The 24286-nt window shown below is 37.9% G+C and overlaps 1 long non-coding RNA gene across 2 annotated transcripts; it reads left to right on the top strand.

The window, feature by feature from the left end:
- Window positions 1-507: 507 nt before the first annotated feature.
- On the top strand, window positions 508-24206 carry LOC136017005 (uncharacterized). Of its 2 annotated transcripts, none has more exons than XR_010613799.1 (3): window positions 508-718; window positions 9892-9993; window positions 22883-24206. It is a non-coding gene; the product is annotated as an uncharacterized LOC136017005 (long non-coding RNA). The 2 variants fall into 2 exon arrangements; XR_010613800.1 differs by lacking the exon at window positions 508-718 and adding an exon at window positions 9676-9729.
- The last annotated feature ends 80 nt before the right edge of the window (window positions 24207-24286 follow it).

Below are 24286 nucleotides of genomic sequence, written 5' to 3'. Positions count from 1 at the left end.
TAGTTGAGACGTTGCTCAGGTACAGGGACGATCACAGCTGGATGGCTGTACTGTAGCTCACTTTATGGCATATGTAGAATATTTCATTTCTATTTCACTCCAATGTGAATAGCTGTTTCTTAAAAAAAAGAGAAAAGACAGAAAAAGGACCATTGAAATCAGATCAGTGAGTAAGTAACAATATTACCAGTGCAATAGCCTGGGTCAATTCATCATTCCTAGTTCCTCACACTTTTTGACCAACTTTTCTTCAGGAATTACCTCTGTGTATCCTCTAAGTGAAGAGTGTAATAGCAGCTCATGGGCTGCTGTTTTCCACAAGTCTAAGAAAAATTCTTTATAAAAGAAATTGTTACTGCATTTTCATAGGTGCTGGCCCTGCCTGTTTCTTAATTTATAAAATGCTCCTATGCACTATGAAAGTAATACAGTGAGCAAACAGCAGCTCATATGTTAGGATCAGATGAAGCCTGCCAACAACACATACCTGACCCTTTACTGGTGCTGGTTGTGATTGGTGCCTGTGACTGAAAATGGCCAGTGCTAGTGAATAAAACTTTGCAAGGTGCATTGCAGGTAGCACTCACAGCAATATTTCAGCATTCAGAAGTTTCCAGCTTCTACACAGGAGGAGAAGTTCCTAAAATAAGGCTAAGCAACGGGTTCGTCAGCAGCTGTAGATGGAGTTTCAGTGAAGACATGAAACAAAATGATGCAGGTAAGCCAAAATCCTCAGAAATCCACAGATGGAGCAGAATTTTTTGTTTTGTGAACTTGGGCTTCTATTTGAAGATTTACATAAAAATACTTTTTTTATTTAAGTCTAAAATATCCCATTTATTACTGCAATTATGAATCTTTTAGGTGAAAAATAAAATAACACAATAATAATGTTACCTTTAAACAGAAAAAGAAAGGTAGGCATATCCTTGTTGTAAGTGACCAGATTGCTCATGAAATTATGCGTTACTAATTAGATCTTTCTTCAACAAAGCAGTGAAACATCAACCTGAATTTTCAGCATGGGGTGATTCCAGAGCACATCAAGGCCCTTGACTTCAGTGGACCTCTCCACCAGCTTTAAAACACTGCATGTACTAATAGTAAATCACTGTTAAACAGAAGAGAGTGATAGAGAGTGAAAAGCTCCTTTCCTGCCAGGGGCTAACAGCTTTCAGGGAGGTGCGTGCACTGTTCATCCTTTTATGAAGGCAAATAAAATCATTCAGGTGCATTTGATAGCATCCAGCTTTCCAAAAGCCTTTACACTATGTTATAAATATTGTGTAATAGCACACAGTTAATATTTAATTGTAATATTTCTTTGAAAGAAAATTCCTCCTTGTTGGTGAAGCTGGTGGATCTTTGCTGGCAACTCATATATATCAGATGATCTGGACATCCTCCCTGTCTTAAAAAAAAAACCCCACAGAACAAAACAAACAAACAAAAGAATCACAACAGGTAACAGAATCAAAAAGCAGGTAGAGAGAAGGAAGTAAAAATGATTTACTGACAAAGTCAGGATACAGATTTAGCTGCTGCAAAAATACTACATATAGTAATTTACAACAGCTATGTATTTTTGAAGTTTTTAGCTATCTCTTCACATTATTGAAATTAAATAATGAAATCAGATCAGCAAATAAGTAGAAATATTACCAATGCAATAACCTGAGCCAACTCATCATTTCTAGTTCCTCCCACTTTTTAACTAGCTTTTCTTCAGGAATTACCTTTGTGTATCCTATAAGTGAAGTGTAATATTTATAGCAGCTCATGGGTTGCTGGGAATTCTCATTCTTATGCAGCATTGGACCCTCACAAAGTCACTGTCACAAGAAGGACTCCTATGCTATCATACTTGGTCTCCTCAAATTTCCCAGTATATTACCTGTGGATCACTGGAAATGTGTAGACACAAATTAAGCTTCTTCAGTTTGACCAATCAGCCCTCCAAGAGTATTCTGTGGAGTATGTAGACAGAAGACAGTGAAGTTGAATACCGATTCCAAGGAACTTGCTTACTTTTCATCACGGGCAAATAATGGTAATAAAATGCCACTTTTTATCTTTCAGCAAAAACTTTTGATGACAACTTTTTTTTCCCCTTCTAAATTTAGGCTTCTGTCAATATCAACTACAATATAGTCCAAAAATAACAGCATAGTTGCTATCTGGGGAGAAGCTACCTTACTGCTTGTATTCTTACTCTGAAGTTAAAGTCAAAACAAAATTATTCAGGAAGGGTTATCTATAATGTATCACCATTCATTTCAGAAATAAAAATATCTTTGCCAGAAGCAGAAGGAAAGTCCTTTCAAGCAGTTACATTAGACTATAGACTCCAAGGGGAAGATTACAGATCTTCCATATTCAGCAACGTGAATCAAAACTCTTAGGAACTAGTCTAACTTTTTTTATTTTTTTTAATATAGCAAGGCAGCAGGGATTGCTTTTTGTATAGGCTATAATTTAGATGGCTAATTGAAAGTAAGCAGTGGTGAGCTGCTTCCTTGGTAAAATATTACCAAGACAATCTTATCTGAGTTTACAGAGTTATTTTCAATTTGTAAATGCTGTATTCATTTCTACCAGATAAAATACCTTTAAAAATTCCAGACTCAGGCATGACTGGGTTGCTGTTGTAACTGCTCTGCACTGTTTCACCCCACACAAATGCCTTCCACCCCACTTTTATATATAAACTTTATCTCCCTATGAATAGTTTTACTATTTAAAAAAACTTAATCCATTTTATGGTAAATAAATTTAATGATATGCTGAATCCTCATAACTATTACTTGATGTCATCCTGCCAGTTACCTGCTCTGCAAGACAATCTCCCTCATTAGAGCCTACACCTTTTAGCATCTTACCTTAGCAAATTCATTTCTTGCCTGTAATATGAAGAAAATCCTGGGCTTTGTTTCACCATTATAACAGATGTAAATTAATGTTTTGCCATTGTTTGTTGCTGTAATCATAGAGGCATATATTCCTATATTCCTAACAGCTATCTTATTTTCAATTTGCAAAGCATACTGTGCTTAATCCCATGAGGCAGCCTGTGGCTCTAGATATGAATTTTAAAAGGTAATTAGACCAGTGTGGGTGTTTGTCCCTGAGATAGAGAAAGGAGGCTCTAGGTAGGTCCAGAGGGGTCTTTAAGAGGTCCCAGGCTGGTCACAGTTCTTGTCCTGGTTTATTACATGTCTCCACCTTGTGAAACAGCTTATTCGTTCATGTAAACTTAAATCATATTGATACAGGTTGAAGGAATTTTGTTGCTCTTTTTATTTTTTTTTTTCTTTTAATCTAGAAAGGTCACAGAGTTGTTTTTTGGTGACTGGCAACAAGCTTTTTTTTTTTTTTTTTCCCAATGATATCTGCATTGTTACAGTCAAATAGTAAAAAAGACATATTGATAAAGTTTTAATGCATCTCTGGTGGGTGGCAGTAATTTTAAATATCATACAATCATCATTAAGTCATCTATGTAAATGAAAAGTACTTGGCAACCCTTTGTATGGCAAGAAATAGCTCTGGTTTCTCTGTATCTCTGCTTTCTTTGTCTCTCTTTTTTCTCTTTTGCTGGCTGTAACATAGTGCACATTATACAGATGAACTATTTCCTTTAAGGTTTTGTGAAGACTTTCTGTAGAGAGAATCACACACCTATGTAAGACAGTGTGTGATGAGTAACTAGTGATGGGACAAGGTTAACATTTCATGAAAAATGCCCAAAGGAATTTTCATAAGCCAAAATTAGTGTGGTTTATTGGTGAGTTAAAGAAAAAAAATGGTGAGAGATATGGATTTATGTGGGTTTAGATTAGATGAGTTGTTACCCCATCAGCAGTCTCCTGTTGGAAATCTAGATCCAGATCTGAGTTTTGAGGCTTCAGCCCAGACCTAGTTTACATCATGTAAATCTCAGTTTGAGTTGACGGACGTTTTCGAGACCATGAATCTCTCCTCAAAGTGAAGAGAGCGTAGGGATCTGATCACTTACGGAGGATTTACTTTCAAAAATTGACATCTTAGACTGAACACTTTCTGTGCAGGAAAAATGGAGGCAGTCTGAGCTAAACTGTTCGTGTTTGCCCAGATGTCTGACAATATTTAAGGGCCAGATTCTGCCCTCAAGCTGCTTTTGTAGAAAGTGTGAATACTCATTCTTGGGAAGATTCTGTCCCTAAATGTTCTCACTTTTCAACACATTGTTACCCTCCCACATATCTATTCAAGCAGAAAAACAGAACAGTGAACCTCCCCCAGGGGTTTTTGATGCAAGCCTGTTGAGTCACATTCTCCCCCTGCTTTTTGGATTGAGTTAGGGGTGTAGGATTCAGTTTGAAGGTGAGAAAGATGCAAGGAATGTATGAGGAAAATCCTGTTCCCAGGCCAGTAGACAGAACATAAACTCCATCCCCATGTCTGTGCACAGAGCTGTCTCTAAACCTCCAGAGGCAGCTAGCCAGTAGGAAGTATTACATTCCATTAAATAGGTGGTTGCAGAGCCAGTTGACTTGATATGTTGCTGTCTACTGGGCTCTGTCTGCATCTGTAGTTCCCCTGATGGGAGTTTGAGAGTGCACAAGGGTAGCCAAGGCTACTATGCACAACTTCATCTACATTTTTGCCCACGCCTAGGGGCACCAGTAGACATGGTAGCACAGGACTTGTATAATTCCCTAGCTCCTTATATCAGTCTTTGCCCACTGTCTTTTCTTAAGCAGAGCCTTTTCAAGAAGGAGGGCTGAACCTCCAGTCCAAGCCTACATTTCCATACTGAACATGAATTCAGACTTATTCTGAGCTGGAGTCCTCTTGAAGCTTTACACGACTCTGTCCTGGCAGGAAAGTAAGGGGACTCCACAACTTCTGTTTTCTTACAGAACCTTCCTTGAAGTTTTCGTTGAGAATCGCTTCCCATAAACACCTCCCAACAATGCTTCTTAAAGAAATTAGAAACTATGGTACATCAGGGCAGACATTTGTTTTAATTGAGTTGAATTATTTATTTATTGAAAGCCTGTATTGTTCATAATGCCTAGGGCAATAGTCCCTTTTTGCAAAATTTTTGCAGTTGAGAGCCACATTCATTGTAAGGGAGATATTCCTGACATTTGCCCAGAAATCAAGGATATAATAGGGCACCACACAGCTAGCAAATACTGGTGACAAGAATTCTGCGTGAAACTACAGTACAATTTGACTAGATTAAAATTGTAATGTAGTTGAAATCCAGGTCAGTGGCTTTGTGAGGGGTATAACCAGTCCTAGTAAAAATTGCAAGAAATTTAGATCATAATATAAGCTCTTTTTTACACATATATATATTTCTCCTTGCAGATAAAGTAAAAATTGATATACAGAAAAGCAAAATGTCCAGCTCAGTATGTAATCTGGAATCTGGTAAAACTGAGTTCTAGCAAACCTGAGGTCTGAAAATGTGAAAGACATACTCAGAAATGGGTGATATCTCTGATAACTTTTTCAGAAACCCAAAGGTATTTTGCAGACTCACTAAGAGTTAGCTGTCAGGTCTCAGCATGAATTTGTCCCACTCGACGGAGCCTGCAAGCAAACATATTAAGCTGTTTGCCTCCAAAAAGTTATCATCTGCTCTTGACTCCAACTACATTAAGGAGATACCAGCATAGATTCCCCAAAATCTGTTTGCACACTTCAAACACGAATAGCACCCCAACTCCAAGGTCAGCTTTTGCTTCTTTTTCAGCAGTGGTCACAGCTAGACAAAAGTGTAAGTAGAAAGAGAAGTAAATCTTAAATTCTGTCTTTTATTACCATAGTTGTAGCAGGACACCACTGTACTCATCACTAACAATCCAGCTGCCCTCAGACATCAGAGATGTTCAGAAAATATGTGGATGATGATGACTGTTGGCTGCCCTATTCCAAACCTCAAAATGCAAAGTTAGGAAGCAGGCTACTGAGTAGCACTGTAGTATTTCGTTCCCTCCTTACATTGTATTAAGTCTGGCTAAAGAGGCAGTCTCAGAAGTTAGGAAATCCCCAAACAATGTAATCAATCCTTCCATGCCTGTGGTGAGCAATAAAAGTTTATATGAAATGTACAACACTTCACACTGAATGGCTGAAAAATAGCACACATTTATCAGAATGCCTGAAAACACACCTCATTCTGGTAGAGCAAAGCAATCAGTGAAGCCATTCTTCACCTGAAAGATTTCCATTCCGTTTTGCTAACGTACTATATTCAGTATTGATGTGTCCTTGCGTACAGTAAAGAGCAGACTCTGCAGTAGTGGGACAGCTCATTCACATGACAGTGATATCACAGTCATGCATTGCTCTTGCTTCACAGTGCAACTGAAATTCCTTTATTAAAGCAGCACCCAACAGTGCTAACAGTCTAAAGGAGCTTGTCAGTGTTTCCCCAGAGGACTTCATTTTTTAAGGGGCTCTAAATCTGGCTATTTTATCATGGACCACAGGTCCATAAAAGGGATGCTAAAATGATTAAGTGAAGGTGTACCCTCTAATAGCCCTAATCCGATCATTGTGGATGGGACCGTGTTGCAAAATGCAGCCAGGTTTGTAGATTTGCCTAAACAGCAGCATTAATTGCTGTGCCTGGGGACAGAACACTGGGTTCAACAGGCTGCTGGTGTGGCCCAGATGTGCTTTTTTATATTATTTCATAAGGAGCCACAAATCACATTGGAACCAGATCCACATCTGTGTCAACGTTCAGAATAGCTTTCAATCTCCGAATCTCCATATTAGAAATATCCATAAAACTCTGCTAAGGAGTTTTAGATTCTGTCTATGAATTTCTTTAGCATTTCTCCTTGCTTTTATGATCAGTGCTAGTCAACCTTCAAAAGGAAAAGTTCAGGGTTAGAATAAGCAAAGGTACCAAGTTTGGGATGCAAGCATATAAATCTCCTGTCATTAGTCTCCCTTACCAGATTTTTCCCCTTCTAGTCAGACGTATCACCAAAAAAGCCCCGTTTCATGGTATATTTGCTCTTGGGATTCTGCTTAGCATCTAAAACAAAAAAGATGGTGAAAATAGAAAACAATTTTTCAGACAGTTAACTGAGCACATCGGAAACTTTAAAAGCTTCATTCAAGATAAGCTTTCGGAAGAAAAAAAAAAAAAAAAGAAAAAAAAGAGAGAAAAAAGCCAAACCCACCAAGCAGCTCAAGAGTTCTCTTTATAATAAATCCATGGCCACTTTCGAACTTCACAGTTCTCACTGTCCTGTACACAACTCCCACTCAGTACATCACAGCAACAGTACAGATGGAGTTGTGATCTTCTTTACTCCAAAAGCACAGTCTTGTAGCTAAAGAAGGATATCTGTTAGCAGCTCAGGGTCTATACCATAGAGTTGAGCAATTCTCAGTACAGTGGTACATCCCGATTAGATAGGCAGTCCCATTTTCTGCTGTTCTCTGCTGCACTCTTTCTCCATCATGAAGATTCTCTACATGCAAAGCACTCGGCTTTCACTGTTGTTTTTACATAAAATTGATTTAAAAGAGCAAAATTTCTTATTATTGAGATAAAGAGCAGCACAGAAGTAGGTAGCTTTGCAGGCCTTTTGCTTTGTACTGCTCTAATTAAAAATTAAAATTTTATAATTTACAAAAGGGCAATTGAAAGCCAATTAATATAATATAGAGAGTTGAGACTTATTACACTGGTCGGGAAAACAAGAGGGGAAAGTCAGCAAGTTAGAAGACAGAGCTTTTGCCTCTTCTATAGCCATGTTCTGCTTGTGGTTTTGTTGCTGGAGCAGCAGTAAGCGTGGAGATGCTGATCAATAAAAAGCATGGTCATGCCACCCCTAAGGAACAGTGGGGCAACAGCGATATGTTGATCCATATATCACCTAGGTAACCGCCATATTGGAGCTCATACAGCCATGCTATTTGTAGTAACTGAGCACCTCACAATCTTAATGTGATTAATGAATATCCTTAGGCCATCTGGGTAAGGCAGAATATATATTACCTGTATTTCAGACATGGGGAATGAAGGCCTACAAGCCTACATCTCAAAAGTACTTAGGCACCTAATTTGTTTCAAATACCCTTTAGGATTTGGGTTGGAGAGACTGAGGCATGGGTATATATCTGGCATGCGTATTATGAGAAGCAAGGCTGCAGTGTATGGGTGTGCCTCTGCACTGATGTATTTTGACTTTTTGTTTGTTCAGATATTTCTTCAAGACCTGTGTCACACCATTTTGGCAAAAGCCTTTAAAAGAATGTCAAAAGAATGGGGTCTGGGTTATACAGGATGCCTGCATCAAAGCAGGCACTGGAAACAAACTTTCACAGACCAGATTACCTAATGGACCATGTTCTCAAAAATGTCCTCTTCTACTACCAAAAGATATTTTTGGATTTGGCTCAAACATTTTTGGGACTGTGTGAATTCTCATGAAAACCCAAAATCAGTAGTTGGTCATTTTTAGTGTTGAAAGCAATCCCTTGAAAACATTATGAATGGTAATTTGGACTTTAACTGTCTACCACGTGTTTTCCTCTGCCAAGGAAAAGACAGGAAATCCAGAAGGGTAAGGATAACTAGATGTCTACCAGTTAACAGCTGTCATTCATTTGATGCATGCTCTGTGATGTTTTCTGGGCCATTTCTGACTTCCTGTTTCATAGCCACTAGGAGGTGTACATAATACATAGGCATGTACAACTCAACATATAGTGAAGAAGGAGTCATGTCCAACATGGGAGGAGGCTCAATTAAGAGTAAAGCATGGCAGCTAATGAATCAGTGGAGGAGCTCATAGCATAGTAAGCTGCTGTAGTTACTGTGTAGGTTTGAGCAGATCTATAGCTATCCTTATTTAAACTAGATGCCAAAACCAGTCTCTGGCTACTCAGGGTGGTGAGGAGTGTACAAGCAATTCATCATCCTTCTTCTTCACTTCATAGACACTCACAGATAATCAGACAAACATGAGGATTAAACTGCATACATACAGACCCTTTCTGTAAAATGAGTACAACTCAGTCTATGTAACCCTGCTGGCACGTCTGTACATCAAAATATAACTGGCAGTCTTTCTTCTTCACTTTTTTGACATATATGCGTAAGTGCGTAAGGACACAACCCTGCTTATTTGGGGGATGGAAGGATACATGGAGCCTTCTGTTACCTGTAACACTTCAGAAATCTCAACGGTAGAGCATGTATCTTGTTTTAAGGAGTGCTAACTCCCTGGTTAATTGACTGTTTTCCTGTGCTGTTGTCTTCTATCTGTGCTTGACTCTATGTCTTATAGGAAAAAAACAGCTGCCAAGGAACACAGAGAATGAGTGTCCCCATGTTCTAATAGTGATAATTGTGCATGGAAATTGGTTACAGATTGAGGCTTTTTTGATGTTTCTATGTATGTTTTGGGTTTTGTTCTGTTTTTTGTTTGGTTGTTCAGAGGTTTTTTGTTTGTTTTTTTTTTTTCCCTGTGTGCACTGGGACAAAGGGGCAAAGGAATATATTGGTTATATTTCATTTTGAGCATATACCAACTGTACTAAGAGTTAAACACAAAAAAGAATGAAAATAAGCACGAAAGACAACATCCGTTCTCATTTCAATTTCCTGGAAGGAAAGTGCGGTTGGGCAGATGGTGCTTTTTTGTTTTACTAAACTGAACGATCAGATGTAAATAATATACACCATATAGATTATAAAGATCGTTGAAGGTGAGGTTTCCATGTGTAGAGAATTCTATATTGTACAGAATTTCTCACTACTTAGTGGTATGTCAAGCCTTTTGTTTTTAGTTTTTTAATTTTTGATGCTTCAACTTGCTTACTGCACACTCAACCTGCCTAGTCATGTTTGTTTCAACCACTGTATTTCAGAGGGCTGAGTTGTACCTACATTAATTCAGGTCCCTTCCATGAGGAGCCATGATATTGAGTGGTTGAATGGACAGAGGAGAATGGCTGGTAATTTGGCATCACGTGAGTCTCAATATTTCTGTGTTGCTGTCTTTCTTCGTGCCCAGGTTCTCTTTTGTGTTATAGGATTCTGTTTTCTTTGTTTTTATCCAATGTAATTTTTACACTTTTGGAGCTCTTCTTACATTTTCTGTCCAAGCTGGAACGTTAAATATTCCTAAGGCAGATCAGAGTTTGTGTTCTCTGGCAATTAGAAAAGGCCCTTACCAAAGGAAAAAAAAATAAAAAATTCTAAAATGTGCATAACTAAACATGGCTCAACAAGGTGATAATGCCATCTTCCTGACTGAAAGAGCAGAAAAAGACATTGTGCTATGAAATCTGCAAAGAAATAATACTGCAGTTTCATTCTCAGCCAGATCTAAATGTATGCTCCTCATTACCCCTTTTGTCCTTCATTAGCTTGGTGGGACTCAGACAGAGGACATGTTCATGTTTACACTACATAAATGCCTCTACCAGTGGTAGCGAATTAAAAATGCTGCTGTAGATATCTTACTAAGTTATTACCTCTCTAACCTCCCTGATCCAAGGTAACCAGCCTGATTGAAGAGAGGGCTTTGGCTGGAACCCAGGAAAAAAAAGAGTTTATAAGCTTTGGAAGAAGGGGCAGGCAGCTCAGGACTGCATGGATGTCGTGAGGTTATGCAGGCAGAAAATTAGAAGGACCAAATAGAACTTAATCTGGCTACTGCCATAACAGACAATAAAAAATGTTTCTACAAATGCATTAGCAACAAAAGGAGAGCTAAGGAGAATATCTATTGTTTATTGGATGCAGGGGGGAAACATAGTGACAAAGGATGAGGAAAACGCCGAGGTACTTAGTTGTCTCAGACCTGTTGTTGTCCAGGTCCCCAGCCCCAAGAGCTGGAAGACAAGTATGTGGAGCAGAATGAAGCCCCATATTTCAAGGGAAACTGTCAGCAATTTGCTATACCACTGGGACACACACATATCTATGGGGCTGGATAGATCCACACAAGGGTACCAAAGAAGCTGGTGGAAGTACTCACTGAGCTGCTTTCCATCATTTATCTGCAGTCCTGATTAACTGGAGAGGTCCCTGTTGACTGAAAGTAGAACAAATGTGACACCCATCTACAAGAAGTGCCAGAAGATGGTTCAGGGGAACTAAAGGCTTGTCAGTCTGACCTTGTCGCCAAGGAAGGTTATGGAGAAGATAATCTTAAATGCCATCACACAGCACATAAAGGACCATCATGTGAGTTCAGCAAGGTTCAATGCTGAGTCCTGCACTTGGGTCACAATGAGCTCATGCAACACTGCAGGCTTGCGGAAGAGTGGCTAGAAAGCTGCCCAGCAGAAAAGGACCTTGGGAGTGTTGGTCAGCAGCCAGCTGAACATGAACCAGATTGTGCCCAGCAGGACTGGGGAAGTGACTGTCCCCCTGTACTCAGCACTGGTGAGGCTGCACCCTGAACACTGTGTTCAGTTTTGAGCCCCTCGCTACAAAATACATTGAGATGCTGGAGCAGGTCTAGAGAAGGGCATTGAAGCTGCCGAAGTGTTTGGAGCACAGATTTTATGAGAAACAGCTGAGGGAACTGCAGTTGTTTAGCCTGGAGAAAAGGAGACTCGGGGGCACTTTATCACCCTCTGCAACTACAAAGGAGGTTGTAGTGAGGTGGATGTTGGTCTCTTCTCCCAAGTAACAAGCAACAGGACAAAAGCAAATGGCCTCAAGTTGCATGAGGGGAGGTTTAGATTGGATATAAGGAAAAATTTCTTCACTGAAAGGGTCGTCAAGCATTAGAACAGACTGACCAAGAATGTGGTTGTGTCACCATCCCTGGAGATATCTAAAAGATGTGTAGAAGTGGTGCTAAGCATGTGGTACATGGTTTAGTGATGGACTTGGCAGTGTTAGGTTAACAGTTGGACTTGATCTCAAAGGTCTTTTCCAACATAAGCAATTCTGTGATTCTATGACATAGCAAACATAATCCCTCTGGTCATCAGAATTTTTATTTAACTCTCTATCTTTCCTTCCTAACCTTAAAATGGGCATAGTAGAGGAGGAGAAAAAACATTTTCTCACTGAAAGAATAGCAGTGTAGTACTCAGGAGAAATGACTCTTGCAAAAATACAGAAATTACATGTAGAATCAGAATGCCCAGATCTGGAGAAATCAGAAGACATACCCTCTGCTAAAACTCCTCTATAAAATAAGAGACTAAGGCAAACCAGAGGACAAGATTAAACTAAAACTGACTTTATAAGGTTTGTTAAATTTAGAAGTACTGGGCTACACAAATATGTAGTTACCGTTTTCTAAAAATGGCAATGGTGAATGTAAACTATAAAATGGATTGTCTTTTGGTAGGTTTTTTTTTTAACATGTCTTGTTGGAAAGATACTGCTTATTAACCTGAGAGACCTACTGACAGCTGTCACAATTTCATTGTGAGTTTTTTATTTTTTACAGTTGTATATACTGGAGTTAAGTGATTTTACAAGAATTACAGTACTCATTATAAAATAAAGTGCTTCTAGCATGCATTGTACAAATAAAACTTGAAAGTGAAAATAAACTTTGAGATATAAAAAACAACACTGTAAATAAATAAGCATATCTTACTTGTTAAGACAGTCCGATGTTTCAGAGGCCTTATACATTTGTAAGGTGTTTGATTTTGACAGCGTAGTGAGGATGAAAAGAAAGAATAAAGTGTGCCAGTTACATTACTTCAGTATAATCAAAAATGTGAACGAAATAACTGAGAAAACTGAATTTTTAACTTTAAATGCTAAATGAGAAATAAATTAGAACAAAAATAAAATGGAAAATTTCAGCTTGCAGAACCTCCTGCCTTACAACTTTCTAAAAGTCTGAAAATCTCAGAGAAGGAGATTTGTCTCCTCTGGTTGCTCATAGACAGCTCATTAATTTATAAATGATTATAGTAACAAATCAAATACGTGAAGGCTCCAATGAGAGATTTTAACAGCTGAGAGAGAAATGACAAAGCCCAGGCTTCAGCTCAAATACTGCCATGCATCTCCCAAGTGATTCTGGTGCACTAAAGATAGGGCAACTTTGCTGGCAGACATATGCCGCTGACAGGTATTGCAAGAAGGAAACCGGACTGAGGCACAAGTGGCATGGACAGACATTCAAAGCAGCAGCAGCAGCAGCTTTTCACTAGCAGGCAGGGCTTCAGTCAGTTGCTCACTCATTTTCCCACAGTTAAAAGCTGACGAGCTTGAAACAGTTTGGGGCTGATAAGGCAAGCTATAGTTAAAAAGGAAGGAAAGGCTTTAAACACCTGGGGCCAAACGTCTATCTGCCGTTGATCTCAACTGGAATAAAACAATATGTGCAAGCCCAAGATTTGAATCCCAGGCTCTCACAAGCATTCTGAAACCCATAGAAATTGACCATGAGGTATTTTTTGCTTTCCTTAGAAACATCTAGGCATACCCACAAAAAACACAGAAACAGCTAACTTTATGGGCAAATAGTTCTGTGCTTGCAAGATATAACTCTATGGGTAAATAAAGCACTAGAGCACACACAGACACATAATTAGGGATAGTACTCTAAACTGAAGAAGACAGAGACCATTTGCAAATCAAAGAGACCAATCCCATGTTAAATTATAAACAGCTACCAAACAAAATGGAGGCAATGTACAGGCCTTGACAAGCAGCTGAGGGTAAAACCTGCTGAACTAGTAAGACACCAAATGTCCTGTGGCACCAGAAAGTAAAAAATCTCGTATCTGATTTTTCTTTCTCTTGAAAGACGCTCTTTATCATGCAAACCCAATTCTTTGTTTGATGAGCGGGCCTAGACTGCCACACTTCATTATTACAGGAGTTGATGTAGAAGTCAACATGGTGATGCCTTTTATCTCTCCTATTATAAGAATTCAAATTCAATTTTTATTTTACAGCACAGCCACACAATACCTCACAGTATGGTTCTTGGTTTCCTCTGTCCATTAACAGTAGCCTTGAAAAGAGATAGAGAACTTAAAAATAAAACCCTCTTTTCCCCCAGTAGTTTGTTTCATCTTACAAACAATAGCAGTTCACCATCTAAAACAGAGGGTAATAATAAGTAGAGTCTATTGAGCACTGCGCTCTTCCTGAAAGTTTTTCTTTTCTTTTGAGTACTGGCATAGGTACCTGTTCCACAAAATCTGGGGTCTACAAGTTTTGGCCAAGTGACACCTTTGTCAATAACATACTAATATGCTGAGAACATTTCTTAGCTGACATTCAGTGGACTGTGTGTATCACTTCCATCCTCCTTAGGAGTGCAGTATCAGACCACAGGGATCCTCAGCCCTGCTGTGTTTACTGTCGGGCTGCATGGTTTGATACTCACAATGCTCTAAGGGGGTGCTGGCTGACTTCTTAATTGCCGAGCTTTGGCTTGTATGCCTGCATAGTGTTTTTCAAGATTTTCAGTTTGAGTGTTTGAATATAGTGTATGAACGTGATTAAGTGTTAAAGTAATACCAATACAGGTACATTAACTTCATATACATGGGCTTTTAAAACTGTTCTGTCATCATTCCTCTGCATCTGCATGTGCACCTGACTCAGCAACTGGTGGTTAGTTCTCTGGTCAAGACACTGTTTCATAAAGTCCCTTTAGGGGGCAGGTGACCCACTGGATGTTCAGTTTGGTTTAACAGCAACAAAATCCCATCAGTCTTAGGACTGATCAGAGCAACAGAGGAAACAGAGCAATGATTCAAGTATAGGAATGGAGATATCCAAAGTAAATCTGACTAGTTTATATTAAGAAAGGATTTGACAGACCTGCTGGGTTCCTACTTAATGCAAATCAAGCCTGAAAGCGATCACTTGAGCTCAGATATTTATCTGAAACTCATTAGAATTATCCTCCTTTCTTGATTTGGAGAGTCCAGAATAGAGTACCATGAAGAGAGTGTGTTGAAATTTCCTACATAAAACAAAATTAAATGCATTCAAGTGAAGGAAATACACAGCTTAAGTGATAGGAGAATCAGGCCCTTTGAATTTGGCAACAGAAATAGAGCTTCATCAGGACTGTGTGTACCCAGAAAGTCTTTTGGGAAGTGAAAAATCCATTAATTCCTCTGCATTGTCCCCTTTGTATCGTTTAGAATCAGCAAAACACATACAGGGAATATCATATATATTATTCCTTCTTTTTCTGCCTAGTCAATATAATCCTTATGTTTCTTTTGCAGACATGACATTAGTTAAAGAACAGCATTTGAGGTCAAATTCTGTGCATACCACAATTTATTCAAAAGAAATTGTCTTCAATTATTACCAACACTTAAATGATCGTTGCAGAAATCACAGGGAAGAAGGATAGTGCTTACCAAAACCCCAAGCAGAAAGAGTCAGGTGAACTGTGTTATTTGCAAATATCCAGCTTCTCAGATTGTCACGAGCAGCTGCAACATGCCCACTATCAGCAATTTCCACTTGGCTTTATCCAGAGGGGAGAAAAGTACCAGGAGCTCCATCGTTTATAATTCCCTCAACCCCAAGGGTAATTCTGTTCACCAATTACTTGAAATTAAAGTTAGGTAATTTGACACGTCTGTTTGGTACCCGACCACAAACTACCTCTTAAGCAAACCGAGGAGCTGGATAGTGTACTTCCACAATACTCTACAAAATTTAATTATTGCAGCCATGATAGAAAAATAAAAAAAAAAGAAGTTATACAGACTTGTGAATAGCTGGGGCTTGGGGGTTTTTTGGTCACCACTGCCACCTTTAAAGGATCCCAATAGATCTGAAAGGGAGGAAGCTGGAAGGCAGTTTTCTTCCCGGGATGAGAGTTCCTAATCAAACACAGCAAATATAATAAGAATTGAACAACAAGAAGCCTCCAAGTACAGTGTTTGACAGCAGAAAACCTGCTCTCCAGAGTTAGAAGATTTTATAACTTTTGTCTTTTCATACAGTTACAATGTTACCTAGAAAAGGCTATGCACATGCAGAGAGAGAATTATTTATCTACGGTATGCATTTTTCGGTCTCTAAGGCCAGTCATTTAAATTACATAATTGAATCCAGAGCTAGATTATATCTAGACCTGGAACTTTTTTAAAGTTGGGCAAACCTGTTAAACACTTTATTGGTGATGAGTTTGTGTACACACGACTTCCGTATCTCTTTGTGAGTAACGAATTAGCTGCCAGGTATCGTGACTGAACTGAATGACTCACTCCATGGATTCATTTCACAGCAGTCTGATGAAACCAGTAGCTGGTAACACCTATCCTTTGTAAGAACTTTTTACATGTTGTAATTCTACAAATGAACCTTCCTTTTCATTTTTTTTTTTTTTCACACAAGAGGTTACACCGGTGAAGTTTAAAAACACCAACAAGATGACTCAAAATTCATTCACATTATACTGCGCTATGTACCAAATAACATGTGTGAAGTGGGCCTGGTTCTCATTTTCATCACTGTATGTCAGGAGTAATTTCAAAGACACCATTACCTTTAAACATTGTAAAGCAAGTGAACAAGAAATGCAGAGCCACTATCTTTTACTGAAATCAGAAGGGCTGATGTTTAATTGTGTAATCTCATTCTTGTTAGCATAGCTTCTTATTTGGAAGCTTTAGTGCCAAATAGGTAACAAGTTCTTTATTTTTTAACTCTGAATATGATTGCCCTTTCAACCATATTCTACATTTCATTTCTACTTTAAAAAGTTGTTCGTTGTCCAATTTCAAGCTGAAAAACTATAAAAGTCCATTTTGACTTCACTATAGCAGAACTAAAAGATTTTTTTGAACTAAGATGAAATTGATATATCTTGAGCTTCTGTCATTGTAATATGACATTAGGAGCATAGTCAAATAGTAGCTTTGACTATAAGTGTCCTACTAAAGTAGTAGTCTACTTCAGAGTGCTTTTTGATGTATCAAAGAAAAGGTACTATCTTTCAAACCACATTCATATTCTCCTATCATCAAGGTAAAGTAATAGCAGGACTAAAACATGATCTTCTTTTACAGTTTGTAGAAGTCAGTGCTATAAGGGATTACCTAGCCTTGCATTAGATATTCATGTTTAAATGAACCACAGATAGGCTTTCCAATCTACAAACTCAGTTAATTAGATTTTATCCTTTTCTCTGTCTGTTTTAGGATTCTTTACCCTCTCCCCTGCTGTTATTGCTGTAGCTTCACTAATGACAGACCAAGTAATTTTTATTTTTTTTTTTCCACTGAAGTTGAGACACTCTTACTGGTACAATACATAAATGTTTCTGTGTAATGCTGATGGCCAATGACTCCATTACTCAGTGGGTAGATCACGTTTTCCTTTATTATCTCTCAGGCATGTCACCTCCCATGTAGAAGATCTTACCTTAAAAGACTGGATTTTGTTTTGCAAAAAGTCTTGGTTAGGGAAGAAAACGTCTTTGAACAACCCTTAATATTTATAGCTCTGTTACATCTAGGCTATATGTACAGACAGACCGTCAGAAGGGCAGCATATAATAATGCCAAACATGAAAAGTGAAAAGGAGCACCAACACTGAAGGGGCAGCGCTGCACAGTGCAGTGAATCGTCAAAGGCAGGTGAGGAGTCTAGATAAGGCAAGAGTGTTTTCATTTCTTTTTTTCCTGTGATTATTTTCCCCTATTCTTTTTTTCTGGAAACAGCTAGTTTTCATCCTAGGAATGGTAGAATGAATCCTGACTTTTCAACTTTTCCTTTTGAACCAGTCCAGGGCAAACTGTAGAACTCCACATTCAAAGATAATGGTGAAGAACTAAAAATATTTATTTCGGACAACTGAAACAATACATTTGTTTTGATAATATTGAATTGTTTTGGTAGAGTCAGTAAGTTTTTCTCTGAACACTTTGAAACATTGAATATATATATATGATGTAAACATTAATAGAGAATAAAATACAAATTTTAAGCGGAAATATTTAAAAGAGAAAAAAGCAAAAATTAATTGTTTTGATTTTAGACGTATGAAATGTTTCCATTAATATAGTGTTAAAGTCAGCATATTCGTATAACACACTTAAAAGAACACCCCTCTGAAAGCAATTTTTTATCAACTCTATGCAGAAAAGAAGATATTTCCATTATTTTTACCATAAATGCATGAAAGATATTGCTAATGATAGACTTGTTGCTAATGAAAAGAGAAAGATTAACTCCATTGAGAAGCATTGGCCCTCCCCACAGAACAGATAACAAGTTGGTGTAGTCGTCTTCAAATATGTTCTCCTATATAAGGGTGTCTTTTAAAATTGGACCAGAAAATAGTTTAAATTCCAGTCCTCGTATAGGCAAAGATCTATGTAATCCCAGTATTTTCTCCTAAATACAGTCTAAAAGAAATACTAGGATGGTTTAGTAAAAGTGTATGTGCATTGTAAATGCTATATGGGCATTGGTTATATGGGCAACCCAAGACTAAATAAGAAAATACCAAAAATAAGTAGGAAAATAAATAACTCTCTACCATATGTCAAAGGCAAAGGCTATTATGATAAACTTTTCTCCCACTGAGAATCATCAAATGGTCAGACTTCATCTACAGAAATCATTACGACTGAAATTTTGCAGATTTGGTGTGGGAGTGAGAAAACTGGCTCGTCTCTAAATCCACAATGGCCTGTTTTCTGAAGTGGACAACCAGTACAACATACAAGAATGAGGTCTCAAAGGCACTTCTTAGCAGGCTTATGTTCCCTTCTTCCTTTCAGTGTTAGGTAATATTTGGTATCATTAGCTCTGAGTCAGTCATGCATCATAAAACACTTCCTTAGCTACCTAGCTTCTTCCGCCCTCTTTTAGATGCACAGATCAAGTTTTTGGAAGTTCTTCCTTCTTGTTACAGTGAATCATGAGTATCAAAATCAGAACCTTGATCAGCCTGTAATATGCACACAGTAACAATGGTTCCAGATATTGTATTCAATATAATAATACTGGATGCTGATACTGGCTCAATTGACGCTGCCTGTTGCCAAAATTCATTGTCACACCAGAAGCAGAAAAAGAAAAATCGGGAGGAAGTGTGAAGAAGGAACCTTCTGGCCAAATTCAAATCACAGTAATGCTGTTATCAGCTGGGAATAACATTGAAAGATTAAATGTAGCTACTGTGGATTGCTGCTGATACAAAAATGACCAGAGAGGGATGCTGGGCAGCCTTACAGTTCTCTGAACGGTGCTACTTCTGCAGCTCACATTCTCTAAGTCACGGTACATGACAGTGAACACATGGCAGCCTGGTCCCACTTTCCTGATTCACATTGTTCTTGCATGTAGCCCTATTTTGCCTGCATAAATAGGGAGGAATTTCCAATTCCATGGAGATACTACAAGTTTAGTCATGAAGATAATTAAGTCCTTTGGGCTTGAAATACCCAAACATTTCATACTTGAAAGAAATTCAGATATGACTCTGAATGTCTGGACTACTGCCATCTAAATAATTTGGATTCATTTGAGGTTTAAGATTAGCTCCAAATTCCTCTTCACATCAATTAATCATTCAGATATTTACTATCCTTGTCATTAGTATTATGGAATGGCTAGAAATTCTAAGTAAGATACTGTATGGCCTACTTCTATAAACATACAATAGCTAGCTCTAGTCTTTCAAAAACCTCAAACCTAATCAGCAAAGATTAAAAAAACCCGTAGACTTAAAAAAAGAAAAAAAAAAGAAAAAAAAGGAAGTTTTACTATTAACATCGTTTTCCAGAGGATAAAAGAAGCATAAAGAAAGCCTGGTCACTTGCCCAAAATAACACACAGATCAATGTTAGAGCTAGGGAAGGGCTCTAAAACTGTTATCTCCCAAGGCAATAGGAGGCTTAGTCATTAGATCTCCTTACTCTAAATAGTTTGAAACAATAATTATTTCTAATTGTTATTGCACACTGCAGTTAAACTAAATTATTTGTAGAGCTTTCCAGAACTTTTAGAACTCCAATACCCAAATAAATATAGTCTCTGTAAAATATGCACATTAGCAGATTGTTAACTTAGATCTCAAAGAACTTGCAGAAATGTAGGTATCTTCTGATAGTGCTGTGGTGGCCAGGTAAACGGAACCTTTGTACAGAGATATGGACACTTGCTTAAAATCAAGCTTAGATGTTTAGTGATCGTTCAAGTTAAAAAGAAAGGCAGATAAAGACTTATATTTATCTCCAAGATTAGAGAGCCTCTGGGAGATACCTGTCTCAGCCACCTTTTTAGTTGAAGTTTGTAATTTTACCTGTATTTCTAAGTAGAATTCCTGCATCTCATTCTTAAGGCTTTTGTTGAATTTGTGTGCTGATTTTTAAATACCAAATATCAATAATTTGTATTTATACCAAAAATTTACCTGACAATAACATTGTCTTGCTTAAAGCTTACTATCCATTGTGTTGTTTTGCCATTAAGAATTCTCAAAATCAAATGAGGAATTTGAAAGTAAAACTGTCACAATTGTAAACAGATTTTAAAACCTCATTTTCTTTCCTGAGGTATAGGGTTTGGGTATTTTATGTGTGTGTGTGTTTGGGTATAGGGGAGGTTGGAAAGGTTCAACATGACCTGTGGTAAATTTTATCAAAAGAAATTTCATTAATAACTCTAATGAGATAACATGAAAGATTGATGCTCACCTCCCAAAACTATGTTAGTTTGTTATTGCTGTTGTAAAAAAACCCTGTTTTGCTGACAGCTCAGAAGTAATTATGATGGGTAAAAAGATACTGTCTTTGCAAGGGCTATTTTAGAGTAAATTTAATCTGTACTAAAGAGCTGAAGAAAAACAAGACAAAAAAATCAAAATGGAGATTCTGCATGCAATTGAGCTTATGTTGAAACTGTTAACACTGCAGTGCCTGAAATAGAGCGCAAAGACCTTTCACTTTTCTCAAGGCACTGCAGTAGTCAGGAAACAAGAGGAGCTTAAATGCAACAAAACAGAACAAAATACTCACTGTTGGGGTGGGGAGATAAAAAATTAACTGAAAAAAAAATCTGTAATCACCTGTAGTAGAAGTTAGCTGCCATGTGACAGGAACATTCTTGATGCTGGGCACAGGATATTCCCATCCTGCACTGGAAGATCCTTCCTATTGTAAAAGAAGAAGGGGTTGGAGATTTATGTGTTTATATGCATTTAAGTACTGAAAATAAAAGTTCTTCTAGCTCAATACATCAGAATGCTATTTCTCTGTTGATTTGTATTGCTTGCAATTGGAAGTATTTTATGTACTAACATGGTAATGTCTGATCAATTTTAATTTATCACTGACACTAAATGTATATATTGGTATATATACATCTGTTGAAAACACTATGCTTGTGTTCCTACACCAAAAGGACAAAACATTTCTTGGATTAATATAATTTAGGTCAATTGTAAGCCATTTCCACAACACAAACCAAGTGAAACTTGATTCAAATTTTATTGCAAACTTCAGGTTAAGTCTGAGATGATTGAAGGCTGGAAACCTTTCAAACCTATCATCTTCATGTGGAGCACATAGGTAATCTACATGTAGCTTTCTGGTACAAGCACTTTTACAGCCCTCAAAATACCTGATCTATTCAACCCCTACAAAATTCCTGAAGTAATTGCAATGAAATATGGCTAAATTATTTGCCAGCTTGCTTTCTTTTTTTCTTTTTTTCATAGGATAAATTTTAGCCCCAAACTAGTACAAATCCATATTTTACTGTTATCAATGTATGTCCAGAATGATTGAAAGCTAGAATTTGAACCACTTACATTTCACACTAACAGATTAATGTCTTCCAACTTTTTACATAGAAAAATCTTCTGAAGCACGATGCAATTCAATTTTCTCTCTCTCTTTTTCAAAAAAAAAAGAAAAAAAAGCACACTTATCAACACCTTAGAAACAGGTGAGGGTATGTCTCTGTCATAAGTAGTAAGGTTGTTTATATGATTTGCTTATCCTGCTGGTCCAGACTGTAGCACCTTGCTTTAGACTGATACTTTTATAATTATTTCCTGCTTCTTTAGTTTCTCTTTCAGCAGTGTTTACCTAATTCATTGCAAAATTAAAATATCCGACAAAACCTCGAAGACCTTTGAAAGTACTGTCCGGTTGGTTAGGGAACCAAGGAGTTTCTCTTTCCTTACAAGTTTAAATATGCCCAGATGAGTCTTATGCCTAAAGGCTGATTCCTGTTGTTTTTCAACTAATCATTTGCAAGACTGGGGGTGGGGGGGAGGGGGGAATGAGGTAAGACAGAAAAAAAAAATAGCTTCTGGTAGGTGAGCCACAGCAGGGCAATTAAGATGATATGGCAGAGGTAGACATCTGCTCCTAGACAGATACAGTTCCACCGATGCTATCTATAGTTACAATCCTTCCGAGAGATAAACAATGTGAGAGAGCAACGTGCAGAAGGAAATGCCACACTGAGAAAGTGGTGATGGTGTGGCCCCTGTGGTCTGAGAAAGAGACAGCAAGAGAAAAAGGGAGGGGTGGCATCTGGGGCCTGAACCAAGCACACGCAGGTGACAGAAGTTGTAGGCCAGACGTGCTTCAAGATGCAAAGCTGGGAGATACGTGAGAGCTGACACTGGAGGGGATCAGCATTACAGCAAAGATGAAAGGCACAACATGACCAAGAAAGAAAGAGAGATGGAAACCCTGTCTATAAGTTCTGTCATAAAGTTATAGTTAATCTACACCAAAATTTAAAAGAAAAAAAGAATTTATTAGTAGATTATTTATTTTCTTAGATTTATAGGCTTGGATGATTTCTTATAGTTTCAAACTCACATTTATGTTCCTCATTAACAAACTTAATCTGAACTATGCTCCCCAAAGTGGATGCTCTGTCAATTTAACTTGTTGCTATTTCATACTATTGTTACAGCGATGCTCAGACACAGCAGAAGTATTTCCTCTTTCTGTGAATGCCAGGTGCAGATCAAGCTTTAAAGGAGGATGTAGATACCACAGCCACATAACTTTGAAGCCAAGGATTGACCCTGTATAATTTAGGCAGGACCTGAGGCAACAGTACACTGCATAGCAAGCTCCATGACTGTGCAGATATAAGTTTCTAAAGATAATGCATGTCCTTCTGACCACCACTGGAGATGCTGCTGGCTCCTGATGTCATTTGGCCCTCAGTTCCTTACAGGAGAATTTGTTTGTTCTGCTCTGGTGCCAGAGTTTCAGTCTCACCAAAACTGAGGGAGCCTACTTCCTCCCCCAGGTTTCCTACCAGCAACACAGCTTAATACCCATTCAACTTCATCTATCTTCTGATTTAAGACACTCTCTGGAAAACACATAGCAAGAATTTGAGGACAAGCAGTTTGGAGAGATCACTGGCTAGAAGCTAACAGAAGGAATGCCTCACTGAGGGCAGGACCTCTGGATTGTGTGAGGTGCTGTCTTCCACTTCTGAGATGGACTTGGGATTTGAATGACGTCAGCAGGAGCTGAAGAAACAAAATACCAAAATGTGATCCTATTTTGTGTTTGAATCTCAAACCAATGAGTTTTCATAATGTTATGGTAATTCTTCAGCTTGGTTGCCACGTGGTGTCATTTGTGAAAAAAAATAATTGTTTCATTTCTTTGTCTGGGAAGAAGAGACAAATATCAAAATAAAGGCCTTAATGTGAAAACAAAGAATGGAGCAAATCTCAAGTCCTCATGTAACTCTGGAGATTTTTTTTAAGTTGCTACTCCTGAGAGCTGCTTGCCAGAAAAACCTGTCTGAATTTTTCTGTTTATCTGAAGAAGGGAAAACTGGACTTAACATCTTTAACAAGCAATTCACCTGAGACCAGATTCTGATATCCTGACTTAGTTCATACCCCAGAGAGGCTGCCAAATTTAGATCTTTTTTCTGTCCACTGGATGCTCATAAACAGACTGCATTCATCTCCAATGTATTCATTACAGAAAACTGGGCAATAAGGCTTTCTGTTTATTTAACTTCACTTTTGTCTTTCTTATTAGACACAGAATAAACATAAACATTTCAGTGGTGCAACTCCTGACTGCTGGTCATTGGTTATGGCTTTTTTTTTTTGATGGTTTTGTTGTTGGGTTTGTTTTTTTAGATTCTTGCATGTCCTTTTCATTCTCTGTGAAATCAGGTCATTGCTTTATTAAAATTCACCTAGATCTACATAAAAAACTAAACGCGAACACTTTCAGCACAATAAGCACAGAATAATTTTTGTCTACTAATGTGTCTGTTATTAATATATAATTTCTGCTATCACAATACAATTCATTCTGCATATCCAGTAAATAATTA

Source organism: Lathamus discolor, chromosome 6, assembly GCF_037157495.1.
Source record: "Lathamus discolor isolate bLatDis1 chromosome 6, bLatDis1.hap1, whole genome shotgun sequence".
Classification (NCBI taxonomy): Eukaryota; Metazoa; Chordata; class Aves; order Psittaciformes; family Psittacidae; genus Lathamus; species Lathamus discolor.
This window is presented reverse-complemented; position numbering and strand designations above follow the sequence as displayed.